We start from the raw sequence: 21,656 nt of genomic DNA on the forward strand, positions 1-21,656 counted from the left end.
TTCCTCACCTATAAAATGGGAATAATTATAGTACCTATTCCACAGGGTTGCTGTGAGTCTCAAATGAGGCATTAGATGTAAAGCACTATATAAATACTCTATTATTATTATTTGCAATATTTTACTGATAATATACATGCAACCCACCACGCACCTCTCCATTGACCTGTGGGAAGCCTTTACCCTATATTCTTTGGAGACTGTAGTCCTTTGAGCCGTATGCTCACATAGACTCACAGAAAGAATATGAATGTTAAAAGTGTAGTTCTTTATTTAAGGGAGAGACTTGGGGTCATTGAAGACACTGAAAAGTTTCCTACATGCCATGACTTCCTTTCTTTCTATTCAGTTCTGGGCCTAGTTCATTGTCCACCTGTTAGTACCTGGCCGCCAGGGATAAGTGGGGAATAGGAAGTATGTACAAAACTGTGACCCAGACCTAGAATAAACATGTGAACTGTTTACTGGGTCTGTAGGAATTAGTGGATCAGATTAGGGCAAAGCAGATCTGGTTAGAGATGGATTTGGGGCCACCTGGCATTAGAAGGTTTTGAGAGCTATATCAGCTGGTGAGATGGAGAGATAGTCTCTTCCTACAACACTCACTTGCTTCAAGTTGATGTAGGCCTTTGACCTCTGAAGAGGAACGCTACATGTAACTCCTCTTGTTAATCCTTTCACTACCTGGGGAAAGCAAGAAAGGCAATGGGACGAGGTTTCCATTTTGGAAAATGGTCAGAGACAGTTCTGTTAATTCTGTCCTATATCATAAACCTGTGGGGTTACAGAATGGACCGTATATGTAACAATAATAAATAGAGAGAGTTGTGAATGAGAAGAGATCTCCAGAGTGGAGATGGGGTCTCTAGAGTCGAGCTACAACCTGATTTATTTAAATGAACTATTAGCATAGAAAAAATGGCAAAAATAAATGACCACCCAAAGCATCACAACTTCCAAAGGCAATTTACTCAATGTCAACTATCTGCCACATCTAGAAGAGCAAGGAAGCCTATCAATTGCCTCTGCCCAAAAAGAGATCACTCCTTTTCAGTTTGTGCTAATCACTCGCCCTAAATGAAATATGATGGTATTTATACTTTGGATTAATTCTTAAGTATTGTGTGTGTGTGTGAGTGGCATTTACTATAGCTTTATATATATATATATATATATATATATATATATATATATATATATATACACACACATATATGTGTGTGTGTGTATGTATATGTATATATGTATATATATGGGGTTGGACACTAGCTTTTATAAGGGTGTTTGTTTATTTCCTCTTAGATAAATGTTTGCATTTCTGATAAGCCACTGCTACAGAAAAAGCAATGCTTGGTCAATGGTAGAGTTCCTTAGCTTTTTTCTGTCATGGACCCTATTGACAGTCTGGTAAAACCTATGGATTTCTTCTCAGAATGTTTTTTTAAAAAAGTAAAAGAAATGCTAAATTACATTTAGAGAGTGGTGAAAATAAAAATGTAATTATTTTCCTATCCTAATTTACACATCCCCTGAAATTTATCATGGACCTCTCTTTAAGATGATCTACGGCCCTAAGAACTGAACAAAGAGGTTTCCCATAGTCAAGGTTAACCAAGTCTTGGATTATAGTGTACAATTAGGCTTTCTCTACACAAACAATACTCTTTATTAAAACAATGAAATTCTAACATGAATTAACCACTAATTGCTACTATTAGAACTGCTGATTTGAAAGGAAGATGTAGTTTAGAAGAAAATTTAAAAAATGTAAACATCTAGGTACACTTTGATAGCTTTCTTACTAATTTGTTGTTAATTATTGCCAAATATAAACTCAGTCCTAACTCCTATCTCAAGGAAAAACTACTCATTCACTCATAGGCCTGTTGGCAACCTGTCTGTGACTCTGAGATCCCTAGTCAACTCCCAGTTTGTTAAAAGTTTTAGAACTTTTCTTAAACTTTTGAGTGGCATGAGCTTTCTCGTTCAGTTTGCTAGTGATTGTAGCCAGCCAATGAGTAAAAGCAGATATGATAGAGAAATCTGTTGCAATGGTCTTTTTTTTTTTTCCAATTAGAAAGCAGTTCTCTTCCTTCCAACAGGCAGCTTGAATACAACTAGTTTCTTCATTTGGCTCTGCAAACTTAGAGCAATCCTTGCCTGGTCTCTGATAAAGATTTGACATAAGTTGTTTTAAACTTTTACAGAGACCTCTCTCTTTTTTTCCAGAACAATTTAACACATTTTAAAAAGAACATGACATGATTTTAAAATATTAAAATTAAAATTAAATTTCAATTTTCAAATTAATTAAATAATTAAAACAATCAATTAATTAAATTATTTTAAAAATTAAACTATTTAAAATATATTAATATAAAATCAATATATTAATATGAATTAATGATATAAAATAAATTAATATGAATTAATATAAATTAATATATTAATGTAAAATATATTAAAATATATTACCATATAGTTCATCTTGATTCCCCTGACTAGATTGGGGGCTCTTAAAAGGCAGAAGAAATCATGTCTTAAATTTCTTTTGTTTCCCCTTCAGTTAGAGCACTGCTGACCACATAGTAAGCTTTTAATAAATACTAATTGGCACTTGGTAAATCATGCTGAGCAAAGTGTGCAGAACCAACAATTTATACAATAATAGCAACATTGTAAAGAAAAACAACATTGAATAGCTTAAGAACTCTGATCAATACAGTGACCAACTGTGTGTCTAGTGGACTGATGATAAAGCACTTTACCCACCTCCGGCAGAAAGGTGATAGACTCAAGATACAGAATGAGATAAATTTTTGGATGCATCCAATGTGGGGATTTCTACTGCTTGACTGAATATTTGTTAGAAGGTTTTGTTTTTCTTTCTTTCCTTCCTTCCTTCATTTCTTTCTCCCAAATTTTTTTAAAAGAAAAGAGGGTCATTGAAACAATTTTTTAAAGCACATTAAAAAAACAGAAAGGTCAAAAAGAATAACAGACAACCAGGACAACTTTGAAAGTCACATACTGAATTTACCAAATGAATTAATCATATATCATATAAAAGAAAAGCAAACTGTACATAATATTCACCATTTCTTATACAATCCTTTTTCTTTTTTATTATGTATATGGAAATTTTCATTATATTTGGTTTATTAAAGTTCAGAATAAAAAATAAATTTAATAAAAAAATTTGTTGAATAAATGAATGAATGAGTAATGATGTCAATAAGGATGGTGTTGGTAGTAACAGTGAGAGAGATAAAGATCATAAAAATGACTAGATAAAGGTGATAAGAAAGTATTGATGCCTAAAAATTCTTCCACCTGACCTCAGCTCTTCCACCTCATCTAGTTATTGAGGAAACATTCCACAAGGACTGTTAACCAGCTACAGTCGAGTTGTCCAAATGACAGCTCTTACCATAACTTGTCCAAGACCTGTGATTGATGTTAAAGCTCTGAGTCCTCAGGGCATAGCTCCTTTCATTGGGATAGGACCCTAAGCTGATCCTTGGCTGATTTCAACCAAATACCATCTTCCTGTTATAAAATAAGTGGACAGAGAACCCAAAGGGCTCCCCACCCAACCTCAGGTGTGAGCCCTGAAACTACTGACACAGAATATCTAGGCTTAGAAGAAGCAGGTCATCATGTTTGTATTTATATCTTAGTTCCTTAAGGACAGGGCTTCTGTATTACCTAGTAACATATTTTCCTGCATGTAGTAGGTATTTAATAAATAGAATTAAATCCCTATGATAGATGCCCATCAATTGGGAATTGGCTAAAAAAAAATGTGATACACGAAAGAATTCTTACTCTGCTGTATGAATTAATAAATATAAATACAGAGGTACAAGGAAAGATTGACACAAACTGATGAAGATTGAAGTAAGCAGGTCTAAGAAAACAATATACACAATGACTGCAACAGTATAAACAGAAAGAACAAACACAAAACAATCAAAAGGGAATGTTGCAAAATTATAAAGAACAAGCAGAAGATGTTCCCATTCTACCCCTTTGCAGAGATGGGAGGTCCCTGGGAATGGTATATTGCACATATTTTCATATATTTTTCAATGTATTGATCAGCTTTGCTGATTATTTTTCTCTTCTTTTTAAGCAAATATAATATGTTTTATGGGATGGATCTTTGATAGGAGGGGAAGGGGAAGGGAGCAGGGGAAGATTTTGGTGATATAAAAATATATCAAAAAATTTCCAAAAAATTTTTTAAAAAAATAATTGGCTCCTTATGTTTCTTTGGTCATTCTAGTTAACTGGTAGCAACAGGGAGAATTCAATCCCCAAGCAGAATTCTTCTGCTTGGGTTACCCTTCTCTGTGTTTCCAAATAAAAAGCAGCCCTGTTGGAAGTCATTGCTGTGGTGTAAGGTGAACATGATGGAAGCACTTGGGTGATTATCCCCTACTCTTTACTTGGGGTCATAACAATCACCAACATTCCCAGCTGCTAGCTCACCAGCTGGGCTCTCTTTAGGGACCCCCTTTTGTCCTTGTCACTCATTCATCTCTCGGTGAGGCTTAAGCCCAGAGGCTAATAAAACTGATGAATTATCCCCGCACTGCGCTATGCACACAAAATGGGCGCCTCTGCAGGATGGACAGAAGTCATGGACCTACCTTAGTCATGTCTTTACCAGCCTTGTGTTGAGATGCCCATTTGTGAGTAACTCCAACAGGCCCTGGGTACATACTATAATGATAATAGCTAGCACTTGCATAGTGCTTTAAAGTTTACAAAGGGTGTTACAAGTGTTAAACTCACTTGATGTTCACCACATCCCTGTGAGGTAGGTGCTGTTATTATCCCCATTTTGCAGATGAGAAAACTGAGGCTGAGAAAGGTTAAATGACTTACCTAAGGGTCACACAGCTAATAAATGACTGAGGCAGGATTTGAATTCAGGTCTTTCTGATTCTAAGTTCAGTGCTCTATTCACTTTGCCACATGGGTGTTATGTTACATAGCCTCCTCACAGAGGTACTGATACCCTAGCAAGCTCATGCCTGGGCACACAGGTCATTATTAATTTTTTTAGTTAACAGCCTAAGCACTTTTAATAACAGAACTGCTCTTCTTTTATAGGAAGGCACTAATATTTACCCCTTCCTATACTTGGAGAAAACAAGTAAATCTCTCCTTAGCTTTCTCTCTTCTAGTCTAAATAATTTTAGTTCCTCTGAACTTTCCTTATAAGCCCTAATTTTTGATCAAACATAAATATATGACAAAATCTATCCATTTTTTCCCGATACAGATCTGGTAAAAATGATAGGGACATCCCTAAAAGGAAGATGACCTGCATCATTGCTTACCTTGTCTCCTATTAACCAGTAGAAAGCTGGCTGGAATCAGAGGAACTGAGACCTACAAACCCTACTGCTGCCACTTACTACCTGTGTAGCTTTGGGAAAGTCAAGTCATCTTTATGGGTGTCACTTTCCTTAACTATAGAGTGAGAGGAGTGACCTCTCCTCTTCCTAACTTCTCTCTTACTATGGAGGGTACCACCATCCTCCCAGTCACCCAGGTTTGAAATCTAGGTGTCATCCACATCTCTCCCCCCTCTCTTACCCCTATATCCAATCAGTGGTCAAGTCCTGTCATTTAAACCCTTGTAACATCTCTTGTGTAAGCCCCTTCTCTCCTTTAGCACTGCCACCACTCTGCTACAGGCCCTCATCTCCTTATTCCTGGACTAATACCATAGCATTCTGCCTCAAGCTTCTCCCCGCTGTAATCCATTCTTCATTCAGGTGTCAAATTGTTCTTCCTAAAACATATCTGACCATTTCATCCCTGCCCTCCAATTCAATTGACTCCAGTGGCTCCCTATTTCCTCCAGAATAAAATACAAACCACTCTATTTGGCATTCAAAGCCCTTCATAAACTGGTCCCTGCCTACCTTTCCAGTCTTTCTTACATGTCACTTGATTCAGTGATACCAGCCTCCTTTCTTTTCCTTGCACAAGCTACTTCACCTTCTAGCCTCAGGCACTTTGACTGATTGTCCCCCAAATGCTAGTTCATTGACTGACTGACTGAACTAGATGACTTCTAAGGTTCACTTTAGCTCTAAATCTATGATCCTATAAGCCTATGCCCTTGAGATCATAATCATGCCCATTATTCTTGGCCAATGCCACTTCATCAAGTTGTCATCCAAATCATGGATCCAACATATTGGTTAGAGTGAAAGACAATGATGATGATAGTGGTAGTGGTACAAATGATGATGATGATAATGAAGTCTTATAGGTAGCTAGGTGGTACAGTGGCTAGAGCTCTAAGTCTGTTTTCAGGAAGATCTGAGTTCAACTCTAGCCTCAGTTTCCTCAACTGTAAAATGGAAAAATAATAGCATTTACTTCCCTTGCTAAAATGAAATAATATTTGTAAAGTGCTTTGCAAACCTTAAAGTACTACATAAATGTTAGTTATTATTATTAGAATTTGCGAATGCTGACAGAGTGTTCATCCGTGTAACTGAGGCTGCAGGGTTATGCAGTTTTCTAATATATAGTGATTCCTTGGGCTATTTAAGAAGCATCAAGATGTTCCCAGGAGACTGGTATTAGATGACTCAGTGGTAGAAACTGTCTCTTTGAGTATGTGAAGCTGGTGTTTTTTTTTTTGTGGTTGAGTTGTTTCAGTCATGTCTGCCTCTTCATGACCCCATTTGGGGTTTTCTTGGCAAAGATACTGGAGTAGTTTGCCATTTCTTTCTGCAGCTCATTTTACAAATGAGGAAACTGAGGCAAACAGAGGTAAGTGACTTGTCCAGGGTCACACAGCTAGTAAGTGTCTGAGGCTATATTTGAACTCAGATCTTCCTGTATCCAGGCTTGGCACTCTATCCACTGCCACAAATTTGACTCTTAGAGGGAGGAAAATGTACTTTTGGCAAAACAATTGGGTAACTGGTAGAACTTTTTAGGAGGCCAGTAATATAAAAAACTAGTTTGTCATGTCAAATACAAATGGGGTATCAGGAGTTTAGGAGTCCTTGGGATTTGAGAGCAGGTGTGTAGTTAGAGGAGTAGGAGACCCAGGAGAAGAGAGTGGAGTCTTCAAAGAAATTGGAGCCTGAATATATTAGGATTAAGGGAGCATTGTGAGTGTCAGTGTATGTGTGTGGATGCTGGGCTATGATATGGGTCTCAGGCCCTTTGGCCCAAGCTTTTCCCCATTTGATGATACCCTCCTTCTTCATCTCTGCCTTGTAGAACCACTTCCTTTAAAGTACAGGTCAGTGCAGCGCTCTACAAGAGGCCTTTCCTGATGCCCTAGTTAGTAGAACTCTGTTCCTTTTGAAATGACGTCATACTACCTTTTTATTTGCTTGTTTGTGCATGTGGCATATCCTTTCATTCAGGCGCCATCATGGATAGAGTGCTGGGCCTGGAGTCAGGAAGACTTGAGTTCAAATCTAGCCTCAGACACTTACTAGTTGTGTGACCTTTGGCAAGTCACTTTACCCTCTTTGTCTCAGTTTCTTCATCTACAAAAAGAGATGAAGGAAATGACAAATAGCTGCAGTACCTTTCCCAAGAAAACACCAAAGAAGGGTCAAGAAAAGCCAGTTGTGACTGAAAACAATATGTCCTTCCAGTAGAATGTAAATTCCTCGAGAGCAGGGGCTGTTTTGGTTTTATCTTTATATCCCCAGTGATCAACACTGGGCCATACATAAATGTTTGATTATGTTTGTTGAAATGAGTTTGTTACTTCCTCCCAAACATCTAGTAATGAGTTAATTTGGCATCCAGACCTTTCCCAAAGAATGTTCTCTACCCCATACTATAGAATTGTTTGGTATATTTGAGACTTCTGTAGTATTGGGGAAAGGTTTTCTGGGAATGGACAGCAGAATGGGGGGGAGTCAAAAGATGTGGATCTCAGGCCTGACTCTGATGCATACAACCTGTGTGATCTTTGTCTTATCATTTTATGTCTTTGTTCTTCAGTTTCTTCAGCCATAAAGTAAGGGTGTGTGTGTGTGTGTGTGTGTGTGTGTGAGAGAGAGAGAGAGAGAGAGAGAGAGAGAGAAAGAGAAAGAATTAGATGTTATATAAGATATTATCAAGCTTTATGATTTACCCCTAATTTGGTCCTTTGGGGCCCAAAGTGGATTTACTTATAACACCAGCACTTATATAACTCTTTAAGGTTTGCAATCAATTGATCAATCAGCAATAATTGCTATGTACCAGGCACTGTGCTAAGTGCTGTGTAAACAGAAAGACTATGACCAGGTGGGATTTATACCAGGAATGCAGGGCTGGTTCAATATTAGGAAAACTATCAGTATAATTGACCATATCCATAACAAAACCAACAGAAATCATATGATTATCTTAATAGAGGCAGAAAAAAGCCTTTGACAAAATATAGCACCCATTCCTTTTGAAAACTCTAGACAGCATTGGAATAAATGGAACTTAACCTTAAAATGATAAGTACTATTTATCTAAAACCATCAGCAAACATTAATTTGTAATGGGGATAGGCTAGAAAGAAGCCTTCCCAATACAATCGGGGTGAAGCAAGGATGCCCATCATCACCTCTATTATTTAATATTGTACTAGTAATGTTAGCTATAGCAATAAGAGAAAAAAAGAAATTAAAGGAATTATAATAGGCAATGAAGAAACAAAACTATTACTCTTTACAAATAATGTGATATTATACTTAGAAAATCCCAGAGAACCAACTAAAAAACTACTTGAAATTATTAACAATTTTAGCAAAGATGCAGGATACAAAATAAACCCACATAAATCGTCAGCATTTCTATATATTACCAGCAGCAAGAGATAGAAAGAGAAATTCCATTTAAAATAATTGTAGTCAATACAAAATCCTTGGGAGTCTACCTGCCAAGACAAATCCAGGAACTATATGAACTTGACTATAAAATATTTTTCACACAAATAAAGTCAGACCTAAACAATTGGAAAAATATTAATTGCTCATGGCTAGGCTGAGCCAATATAATAAAAATGACAATTCTACCTAAATTAAGCTATTAATTAGTTCCATACCAATCAAACTATTAAAAACTTATTTTGTAGACCTAGAAAACAACAATAATAAAATTCATCTGGAAGAACAAAAGCTCAAGGATATCAAGGGAATCAATGAAAGAAAAAATGTGAAATAAGATGGTCTAGCTGTACCAGACCTCAAACTGCATTATAAAACAGTAATTATCAAAACAATCTGATACTAAGAAATAAAGTGGTGGATCAGTGGAATAGATTAGGTACAAATTACACTGTAGCAAGTGACCATAGTAATCTGATATATAATAAACTCAAAGATCCAAACTTTCAGAACAAAAACTCATTATTTGACAAAAACTGCTGGGAAAACTGGAAAACAGTATGGCAGAAACTAGGTATAGACCAATATCTTATACCAAACACCAAGATAAGGTCAAAATGGGTGCATGATTTATACCTAAAGGGTGATACTATAAGCAAATTAAGAGAGCATAGAATAGTTTATCTGTCAGATTTATGGATAGGGGAAGAATTTAGGACCAAAGAAGATATAGAGAACATTACAAATAATTTTGTATTTAATTACAAGATAATTTTGATTATATAAAATTAAAAAGTTTTTGCACAAACAAAACCAATGCAGCCAAAATTATAAGGAAAGCAGAAAACTGGGAAAAAATTTTTGCAATAAGTATCTCTGATGATTGCTTCATTTCTCAAATATATAGAGAACTGAGTCAAATTTCTAAAAATATAAGTCATTCCCCAATTGATAAATGGACAAAGCATATGAACAGATGGTTTTCGGACAAAGAAATCAAAGCTATTTATAGTTATATACAAATGTTCTAAATCACTATTGATTAGAGAAATGCAAATTAAAACAACTCTGATGTATCAGATTGGCTAATATGACAAAAAAGGAAAATATTTGATGTTGGAGGCGATGTGGGAAAATGGACACTAATGCATTGTTGGTGGAGTTGTGAACTAATCCACTCATTCTGGAGAGCAACTTGGAACTATGCTCAAAGGGCTATAAAACTGTGCATACCCTTTGATTCAGTAATACCACTGTTAGGTCTAGGATGTCCCAGAAACATCCCCAAAAAGGGAAAAGGACCTATTTATAGCAGCTTTTGTTGTGGTGGCAAATAATTAGAAATTGAGGGGATGCCCATCAATTGGGGAATGGCTAAACAAACTGTGGCATGTGATTGTAATGGAATATTATTGTGCTATAAGAAATGACAAGCAGGATGATTTCAGAAAAACCTGGAAAGACTTATATGAACTGACACATAATGAAGTAAACAGAACCAGGACTATGTTGTACACAGTAACAACAATATTTTTTGATGAAGAACTGTGAATGACATAGCTATTCTCAACAATACAATGATCCAAGATAATCAAAAGGACTAATGATGAAGCATACTATCCACCTCCAGAGAAAGAACTGATATTGATCGAATACAGACTGAAGCATGCTATTTTCACTTTTTCTTTCATTTTTTTCTTTTATTCGAGTCTTCCTGTACAAAATGACCAATAAGGAAATGTTTCACATAATCACACATGTATAACCTATATCTTATTGCTTATCATCTTAGGGAAGGTGGAAGGTAGGGAGAGAATGAGAGAGAGATAGAATTTGGAACTCAAAACCAAATAAAAATGTTAATACAAAAAAAAGAAATCATAAGCTTGAGAAATACAGAGAAGCATGGAAAAAAATTCAATATGAAGGGGAAGTAAGTGGTTTTTTTTGTGGGGGGAAAAGAATCTGAGAGGGATGGCTCTAATAATAGAGTTGACCCCCTCCCCCCAAAAAAAGAAAAAAAGAAAAAAGAGGATCATTGAACATTTTTTTAAATGCACCAAAGAGGACAGAAAGAATCATAGATAAGCAGGACAACTTTGAAAGGAATAGGGTGAATTTATTTTATGTTTAAAAGCAAGCTGTACCCAACTCCTTTTCTGTTACAGACACACACACATTATATATATGTATATACATAAACCATATATGTATATATGTGTATATATATATATATATTATGACTACAGTGATTTTTTTTCTTTTTTTTTAAATTGTTAGGCAACTGAGGTTAAGTGACTTGTCCACGGCTAGTAAGTATCAAGTGTTTGGTTGAGGCTGGTTTTGAACTCAGGTCCTCCTGACTTCAGGGCCAGTGCTCTATCCACCTAGCTCCCCCAGTGACTGCAGTGATTTAAATGGAAAGAATGACAACCACAAAACAATCAAAACAATACTGCAAAATTATAAAGAACAAACTTGGCCACAAAGAAGATATCAATGAGATGACACCTCAACCCTGCTCTTTTACACAGACTAGGGCCCACAGGTATGGAACGTTACATATAATCTCGATTTTTTGTGTGTATGTTGATCAGTTTTATTGATAATTTTTCTTTTCCTCTTTTCTTTTTTTAAAAAATTCTTCATTAAAAGGGATGGCTCTCTGGGAGAGGTAAAGGAGAAGGGAGAGAGATGTAGAGAGAAATCAAGGCAATGTGAAAATAAAAGATGTCAATAAAAATCTATTTAAAAATATGAAACCAAAATCTACCTTATTTTACCTTGTACCAGTCACCTTAATATTGCTTAAAATATATATATATACACACATACAGCTATTTTGGTGCTGTGTGATAGAAAGTGCGCTGGACTTAAAGTCAGAGCACCTGCATTTGCAGCTCTGCTGTGTATAACCTCTCTGTGCCTCATTTTCCTCATCTGAAAAATGAGAATAATAATGTCTGCTACACCTACCTCATAGGATTGTCATGAAGTTCAAATGTAAGGTACGTAGAGCATTTTATAACTATGAGATCCATTAGACTACGAGCTCCTTGAGGGCAGAAATTGTCTTTTGCCTTTTCTTTGTCTCCGCCAATGCTTCACACAGTCCTAGGCCCACAGTAGGCCCTTAATAATGATTGTTGACTGGACTTGAGATAGGACGACAATGGTGTCTTCTTTAAGTGGAAGAGCCCATGAATCCTGTATTTTTGCTGACCTCTTGGCAGCCATGATGAACTCAGTCTGTGATCATGAGGGAGTTGGGGAGCCATGAGATAATAGACTATAGCATCTTAAAAGGACTTTAGAGATGACCTCTTCCTTCCTTCTTGATCAATTCATCCATTTCAGATTCTGAGGAGTATTGAGAGTGACAGATCTGAAAAGAGGCACAGGTTCAGATAGGAAATATAAGATCACAGTCCACAGAACCAGAAACACCTCAGAAACCATCTGGTCTGAGTCTCTTCTTCTAAGGGAGGAAACAGGCCCAGAGAGGTAAAGTGAATGTCGTATAAGAAGAAAAGTTGCAGAGTGGGATTTTAAGACATCTGATGCAGTGCAAAGAGCCCTCAGTCAGGAGTCAAAAGACCTTAGTTCAAATTCCATCTCAGAAGCTTACTACATGTGTGACCTTGCACAAGTCATATCCTCCCTGGGCTCCATTTTCTCATCTGTAAATGGATGAGCGAGTTTTAGACGTATTCTGGGGTCTCTTTTAGCTCCAGATCTATGATTCTATGACTCCAAGTCCAGTGCTCTTTCTAGAATACTGGAAACCTTCCAAGCTGCCTTCCCTTGGCTTACCAGTTTCCTTCCCCTTAGCACCCTCCCCCCACCCTCCCTTGTCCTCTTCCCTTCCTCCCTTTCTGGCTGGTCATGTTTGAATTAGTTTTTGCTTGTTGGTCTTCCCCATTACATTGTAACCCCCCTCCCCCCGCCCCCTGCAAGGCAAGGATTTGGTTTTACTTTTATCCCCTCCTGGCTGCCTGGTGTTCACTACAGGTAGATGGGTACATAGCTCTCTCTGCACAAACCAGCTGTTAGGTACATGTTTGCTGACTCACGGGAAAAAGGCTCCTCCAAAGATGTGGCTTCTATAGGATGGTGTTGATTAAAAAACAAGCTGGTTTGTATACCAGTGGAAACACAAGGGAGTGTCCTCAGGGCTAAGCACTGAACTTGAAGGAGGAAAGCCAGGAACACACCTTCCTTTTTTGATTCTTCCATCCAGTTACCTTAGAATTCAAGGGTGGGGAACCTGCAGCCTTGAGGCCACATGTGGGCCTCTAGGTCCTCAAGTGTGTTCCTTTGACTGAATCCAAACTTCACAGAACAAATTTCCTTAATAAACGGGTTTGTTCTCAGTCAAAAGGCCACACCCAAGGACCTAGAAGGCCACACATGGCCTTGAGGCCCCAGGTTCCCCACCCCTGCCTTAGATGAATAACCTAACCTCTCAATTCCTTTCAGAATTAGAAATTTAGATAGGCCCTATCCAGCCTACCCTCTACTCTTAAGTCTCCTTGACTGAGAAAAAAACTCAGCAGACAGTCTGATTTAGAATGCTAGATTCTAAGCTCAGTCCAATCCCTTATAGTTGGGGAAACTCAGGCCCATTGAGGTTAAGTGATTTGCCTAAGGTCTCACTAGTAGAAGGGGCAGAACTGGGTTCTCTGACTCCAGACCTAGTGTTTTTTCCAGCACACTTTCCTGTTTTGTTTTTTTTTAAATGCAAGGCAGAACACTACATTGACAATTATGTAAACACTATTTGTTTCCCCAGATTTTTTTCCTGTTTCTTGGAATCCCAAAGAGGTAAAATTGGGATAAAATCTAGTGCCAGGCAAATCTTATGATATGTAGACTCATGGAGTAGTCTCCTGGAATAGAAAGGGATCTCAAAGATCATTAGTCCACCCAAAAAACATGAATTCCCTAGATAACATACCCAAATGGTCATCAGGCCTCTGCTTAAATGCCTCTGAAAGGGAACTCACTCCATATTTGGAAAGCTATTCAGATCTTTATTATATGGAGCCAAAATCTGACTCCGTTTTCTTGTGTTTTCAAATGGCTACTCTTTAAAGGATCTGAAAGAGTGGGAAAATCCTATGTGCTTTAGAAAAGAAAGGTTAAGTTATCACTCTGACTTTGACAATAACTCTGACAAGTCACGTGGTACAGTGGAAGAGGCACCGTAGTGAGAGGCACTGGACCTATAGACAGGAAAATAAATATTCAATTCCAGCTTTAGATGTTTATTAAGTGTTTAATCTTGGCCAAGTCACTTAAATGTTGTATGCCTCAGTTTCTCCATCTTAAAATGAGAGTGTTGGAATTGATGGCCTTTAAGTTCCCTTCTGGCAGCTAGATGGCACAGTGGACAGAGCCCTGGGCTTGGAATCAAGAAGACTCATTTGTATGAACTCAAATTTGACCTCAGACACTTACTAGCTGTGTGACATTGAGCATGTCATTTAACCCTGTTTGCCTCAGTTCCTCGTGTGTAAAATGAGCTGGAGAAGGAAATAGTAAACCACTGCAGTATCTTTGCCAAGAAAATCCCAAAATGGGATCATGAAGAGTCAAACATGAGTTAAATGACTCAACAACAACAAGGTCCCTTCCAGTTCTAAAATCTATGGTCCTATGAGCTAGAAAGAATATATTGGAACTGGAATGTGAGAATCTGGTTTGACTCTGGGTTCTACCATGTAAGAACTGAATGACCTTGGAATATGCTATCTGGTCTCTTTTTTTGGTTATGATGTTCAGATAGTCCAAACATTTTAAAATTTATTTTTAATCTGCTTTTTCAGGCTAGTTGTTTTTTATATGAGACACATTAACTTTCTTTTTTTTATTTAGCCTTTTTATTTTGTTTTAATATTTCTTGTTGCCTCGTGGAGTCATTGGTTTCTATTGGGTCCATTTTAATTTTCAAGGAGTTTGTTCCTTGTGATTCGATCTAGAGGTTAGGGGTCCTGGAATCCCAAAATCACGATACCTGGATCCTGCCTGAAAGAGTTCAACCCAAGCCTTTTTGCAGCCAAAAACAAGGTTTATTAAAGATTCACCATATTAGCTAGACTCTTAAGGAATCCGAGCATCTGTGGGCTATAGGCCAGATTGTGAAAATCTGCGCATCTAATGGAGACAAGATGAACCTTATATACAAAAAGACTATGAGAGGGATCTAGGAGTGGCCAAGTAGTCTATGAGGTAATAGAATTCCAGGGACCTGGACCATAGGCCAAGGGAGAATGGAGAAATGGCCTGGGGTCATAGGAAGGTCCATAATGAAAGGCCAGTTGATGGGATTATAGCCTCAGGGGAACACCAGAGATTTGGCCATGAGGTAAAGTCCAGGGCTTTTCCTTTCTGAGGCCCAGATCCCAACCCCATCTTCCCCCCTCAAACAAATGAGACCCAAGTTGTTTTGGAGTAAGGGGTGAAGGTCTCGGCTTCTGAAATTGCTTCCTGCTGGCAAGGGGTGTAGAGCTGTCCCTGCCTCGAGGGGGTCCCAAAGAGGAGGCTGACTGGAACCAAGCACAGGCTGCATCCAGGCAATGATATGGGACATTGGCTGGTATTCTCTGTTTGCTACCAACTGTAGGTGAATGGCCTGTAGTCTGGAAGACACAAATCTAACAGAAAAGACTGCAGGGCCCAGATATAAAACAGGAACTAGATTTAGGGCCCAAATGAGAGAATAAAACATCCTTAGCTCTATTTGGATTCAGATAATTCAATTTTCCAACCATGCAGTATCAAATCCACCTCATTGCCAGACTCGGGTTTAGCCAGGTGGGTAACATTCCCTTTCCAAGGAACATAATGGGGAAACTGAGCCAGGAGGATCCCATCTTAGACTGAGGTTAAAATTGTCCTCTTAGCTTTTCCCAATGCTGACTTCCCACCAGTATCACATTCTCTGAGTAGCTTGTGGCATTTCTCTCAGATGATGAATTATTGATTATTGATGGATTATGACCCATCAGATAACTCAAAATAAAATCCTATGAGCTTTTACCTCAAACAGCAAGTTTGAGTAATCACAGTAATCACAGCTTAGGAAAAACTTTTCCAGGATTTAAATCTCAAACTTAAATTTTTCCTGGTGTAAAAAGCCAATCATTAGAGATTTCTATACATTTGCAAATTCTCATCAAGCCATATATAACCCAAACAAGCTTTTCGATTAGTTTACACATTAAGATGATAACCAACAATAGCTAAATTATTTTAGCGGTAACCAAATTATGGAAAGTTTCTTGACATAACTGATACAGAAAGTTCACCAATTTGAAACTTGAAAGAAACCCATTACCAATCAGGTGACTTTAGTTTTGTTAAATGTACTTCCAAATTACTTTACACAGAGAATCAATATCTCATCATTAACAGTTAAAACTACAAATTTAAAAGCGTGTGCTTACTCAAGTTTGGAGGCTGGCTTCATTACCTTGAACAGAATGTGCTGAACCTGGGTGATGCTTCCAGGCGAAGGTTGCCCTAGGGCCCAAGGCCATTAGCAAGGGACCTCACGCTGTAGCTGCCCCTCCCCCCTCCTTCCTTTCCCAGGTGGGGGAGGGTGAAATCAAAGGTGCGCAAGGGAAGGGAATGGGAGAAAAGAGTGACCAGGGTTGTAAGGAGGAGTACTAAACTCCTTAATAATCAATCACAAAATCTCCAGAATCTGCCAAGATATTTTTAGCTATTCTAACTTTCCCTGTAACCTCCATGAAGGAGGATTCAGAGGTGCAGAGGGAAGGGAGTAAATAAGCCTCAGGGAACCAAAAAGCAACTGCAGTTTTCCCCTATTCCCTAGCATCGAGAGAATTAACAGATACACTTCTGGATAGGGTATCTGTCCTTGTCCTCTATGCTGCAGAAGGTGTACCCAGGTCCATGGCCCTGAACTGACCCAGTGGACTGAGAGCCCAAGAGCGTCAGGCCAAGTGCCAGACAGCCTCTTAACTGTCTGCCTGAAAAGCACCTCCAAGTCTTGGTGCTTGGAGAGCGACCCCAACTGCAGAGCAAGAAAAGGAGGGGAGGAGGGAGGCTTACATACCTTCCAGTCTTGGCTGGAGAAGAACTTGGGGTTAGGCAATTTCCCCGTACGGGCCACCAAAATGATGCAGTTTGGGGGTTCAGGGGTGCTGGGACCCCAAAATTACGACACCCGGATCCTGCCTGAAAGAATTCGACCCAAGCCTTCTTGCAGCCAAAAACAAGGTTTATTAAAGATTCACCATATTAGCTAGACTTTTAAGGAATCTGAGCATCTGTGGGCTATAGGCTAGATTGTGAAAATCTGTGCATTTTAATGGAGACAAGATGGACGTTATATACAGAAAGACTATGGGAGGGATCTAGGAGTGGCCAATTAGTCTATGAGGTAATAGAATTCCAGGGACCTGGACCATAGGCCAAGGGAGAATGGAGAAATGGCCTGGGGTCACAGGGAGGTCCACAATGAAAGGCCAGTTGATGGGATTATAGCCTCTGGGGAACGCCAGAGATTTGGCCATGAGGGAAAGTCCAGGGTTTTTCCTTTCTGGGGCCCAGATTCCAACCCCATCACTTGGACAACATTTTGTACCTCTTTTGCCAAATTCTTAATTCCCTTTCCAATTCCTTCTTCCATAGCTCTCATTTCTTATCCATTTTTTTTCCCCTGAAGCACTCTCATCACATTTATAAAAAAAAATTTTAAACTCTTAAAAAAAGAAAAAAAGACTCTTCCTTTATGTCTTCTAGGAGTTCTAATTCAATTTCTGTCCAAACTCTGTTTTTCTCTGAGACATTGCTTGTAGATGTCTCAGAGTTGTTTTCTACTTTTGCATTTGTGTCTTGAGTGTCCCCTGTTATCATAATAGCTCGTTATGTGGGGTTCTTTTTTTGTTTGTTTACCCATTCATCCAGCCCACTTTCTGACTTTGGACTTGATGTTAGGGCTGAGCTCTATAGCACTTGTGGAAGGCAGGTCAGGATTGGTCTTATTGCTGTCTGCTTGGGTGGTGGTGGGAGTATTAAGTGTTGCGTTATTTCAAGATCTTAGTGACAGGCTGGGGATCTACAAGCTTTCATTTTTACCCAAAGTGGTTTGATCCAGGGCAAAGTCTGATTATTGCCTCCCTGGTCTGAGCTCTGCAAGTTCCTGATCTGGATTTGGGTCTGTACAAGGGACTTACTGACCTCTAAGTTCCATTCCAGCTCTAAATTCCTTCTTGTGTCTCTGTTTCTTTCTTTGTAAAATGAGAGAGTTGGATTAGATTCTCCTCCTCCCCCAATCCCTTACAACTCTAACATTGTGAGATTCTGTGAATAATTGCCAAGGGAATAGAGACCAGTTTTAATAGCTTTAGAACCTAGGAACTCTGGCCCTGCCCTCCTTACTTCTTGTGAGGAAGATATAGAAAGGGAAGAAGCAGACTAGGTAAAACATCTATTCTTCTTTCCTACATCTCATCCCTTTTCATGAAGAAAAAGCACTGGCACCTCTTTCCAGGATACATATGGTTTATGCTCAGTGCCTTGATCTTGTAATTTTGGTTCCAGGTTAGTAATTTCAGGAATGTCCAAACAAAATAGGTCACAGGTGCCCCAAGCATGCTGGGCTGGGTTACCTAATACACAAGGGTTGGGCCTGGACCTGGGCATGGGGAGTGGTGCCAGTACAGGGGCTGGATAACAAGTGGGTGTGAACTCAACTTCCAGCTGTCTGGCATACAAGGAAAGACCACAAACTAGCATCTTTATTGACTTTCTCTCAAGGTGAATAGATATAGTGAGATCCCTGGTATGGTTACAGATGTGAAGCAAAAAAGTACCTCAAAGGCCATCTAATCCAACCACTTCATTTTATAGATGAGGGAACTGAAATTTATGGAGATTATTACCCATGGGTAGTAAGCATCTGGGAAATCAGGAGGGGTGGTGAGGACTCCAGGAACTATTTTATGAGAAGGTGGAGTAGCCTGTGTAGTGTGAAGGATACCTTCAGAAACGTTCCTCCCTGATCCTCTATCTCACCCCACCCCCAATCTGATAATCTATGATTAGAGATTCATTGCTTTGGGGAAAATGCATCACTCTTTTCATTCTCCTTTAAAAAAAAACAACAAAAGCCATGAATCTTCCTCCTCCTTCTTCCCCTCCTGCCCCAGCCTTCTAGGTGGAAAAAACAATAAGTTCCAAACTCTGTGTGAATGAAAAGGCAAAGTGCTATAATCTAAGACCATTAGCCTGGAAACTGAGAGGCCAGGATTTTGGCCATTAACTCACTATGTGACTTTGGGCAAGTCATTTCATTTTTCTGGGCTTCAGGTTTTCAATCTATAAAATGAGGTATTTGGACTTGGTGTTCTAACTCTAAGACTTCTACCATGAGTGGTATGATATGAGGTTAGTGGATACTTTACTCCTAGAAGCACACAGGTTGAACTCTCATAGCAACTTTACTAAATGATTGACTGATGTTGTCAACCAGCTTGTGTGAAAATCCACCAGACAGAAAAATAATAACATAAGATGAGGTTAAATTAAAATCAGAAAATAGCCTTAGTAGGGAACATAAAGCTTGTTTCTATAGTATGTTTGTGATTGTCCATGACGGTTTCAAGATGGCTTGTAATACATATGCTCAGTAATCATAGTTTTCAAGCAGTTTGACATTTGCACTGAAAGAAGACAAATTGATCACTTGATTGCATAGCTGATGAGGTAGAATTAAAGGGTAAAAGGGTATGCATTTACACTTAAATTTATATGGTGGTTTGTGGCCACAGGTTTGGAAACAATTTGATGACAGATTGAGAAATTGCAAGAACATACTGTGCTTAGTCAGAAGTGGTCAGAGTCTGATGTTATCAATGCATGAAAACAGTCAAACATTCTCTTCTTGTCATAGAAGAAAATATATATATATTTGTAACATCCTTGAGCAATTATTTATTCTTTGGGTGCTATTAAAGAATTTTTAGTTCAAACTTTTTAGACTATCATTGCAAACCCCTTAGAGGAACCACTGATTTAGTCTAGCCCTTCTCACTTTACAGAAGAGGAAACTGAGCCCCAGGGAGATGAGCGGTTAGGTGACTCTTCCTACTTTCTGTCCTTCCTATCTTCCTCCCTTCTGTCCTTCCTTTCCTCCCTCCCTCCCTCCCTTCCTTCCTATTCTCCCTGAGCCTCAATTTCTTTCACTATAAAATAAGAGGTTTAGGCTAGATGATCTCCAAAAACCTTCTATCTTCTAGAATTTTGTGATTTGTCTATTTTAGGTCAAGCTTGAAAGTATTACCATGTTGGAATGCTTTTAGAACTCTGGTCAAAGAGAAAAGTTTTCTTTGGGCATGTCTGGATCAGAGACCCAGTAATAGGTTTCTGGCTTTATTGGCATCTTTTTTTAATTAATTTTTTTCAATCTGCATTCATTCTCTCCCATTCCATTCTCTAACACTCCAATTGAGAATGAAAGAGACACAAAAACCATGCAAACATGTATAGTCAAGCAAAACAAATTTCTGCCTTGGCCATGTTCAAAAGAATGAATACATGTACTCAAGTCTATATGTGTGTGTGTATGTGAGTATTCTTCCCTCCTTTGATCAGTTCAGATAAGAGTGAGGTTAAAGGATCAGCTGCTCCCCTTTTCCTCCCTGTTTGTATAGCTACTTGCAAACCCTGATTGTATGAGATTATGCCTAATCCTCTTCTCTCCCCTACCCATTGTATATTCTCCATTCTTTTTCAAAGATCATCAAGACATAACAGAACCATTCCCAAGCCCTCTATCTAATTGGATTCCCTCTATGACCTCTGATGATGGGGTTCAGAGAGAACACAAGTATCATCTCCTTACATTAGAGTGTAAGCAGTTTATCCTTGTTTAGTCCTGTATGATTGTTCATTAGTGTTGACCTTCTTATAATTCTCTTAACTCCTGTGTACGAACTTCAAAGTTTCTACAGAGCTTTGATCTTTACATCAGGAATGCTTAGAAGTCTTATATTTCTTCAAAGATCCTTTCCTCTGCTTCTATGATTATACTCAGTTTTTCTGGATAAGTTTTTCTTGGTTGTAAGCCTATATCCTTTGCCTTTTGCAATATCATATTCCCAACTGTTTGCTCCTTTTTAAATGGTGACTGCTAAATTTTGTGTGATCCTGACTGTGGTTCCTCAATACTTGAATTCTTTCTTTCTGTCTGTCTGTATGGTTCATTTGACCTGGAAGTTCTGAATTTTCTTGGACATTTTCATTTTGGGATTTCTTTCAGGGGTGATCAGTGGATTTTTTTTCTATGACTAATTTGCCCACTAGTTCTAAGAGATCTGGACAATTTTCTTCTAAGATTTCTTAAAATATGATTTCTAGACTGTTTTTAAGAAATTATAGCTTTCAGGTAGTGCAGTGATTCTTAAAATTTTTTTCCTGATGTGTTTTCTAGATCAGTTGTTATTATCAAGATGCCTTACATTTTCCCCTAAAGTCTTTTGACTTTGCCTTCATATGACTTGTCTCATGGAATCATTGGCTTCTACTTGATCCACTCTAGTTTACAAGGAGTTTGTTTCTTGAATAATGTTTTGTACCTCTTGTCCCAAGCTGTTTATTTCCTTTTCAATTCTTTCTTCCATAGCTCTCATTTTTTCCCCTAATTTTCCCCTTCTAGTGCCTGCCCTCATTTCATTTGTAAGAACATTTTAAACTCTTTTAAAAATATGTATTTATTTACTATTTTACTTTTCCCCCAATTACATGTAGAAACAATTTTTA

Source organism: Vombatus ursinus, unplaced genomic scaffold, assembly GCF_900497805.2.
Source record: "Vombatus ursinus unplaced genomic scaffold, bare-nosed wombat genome assembly UNPS02014832.1, whole genome shotgun sequence".
NCBI classification, from domain to species: Eukaryota; Metazoa; Chordata; class Mammalia; order Diprotodontia; family Vombatidae; genus Vombatus; species Vombatus ursinus.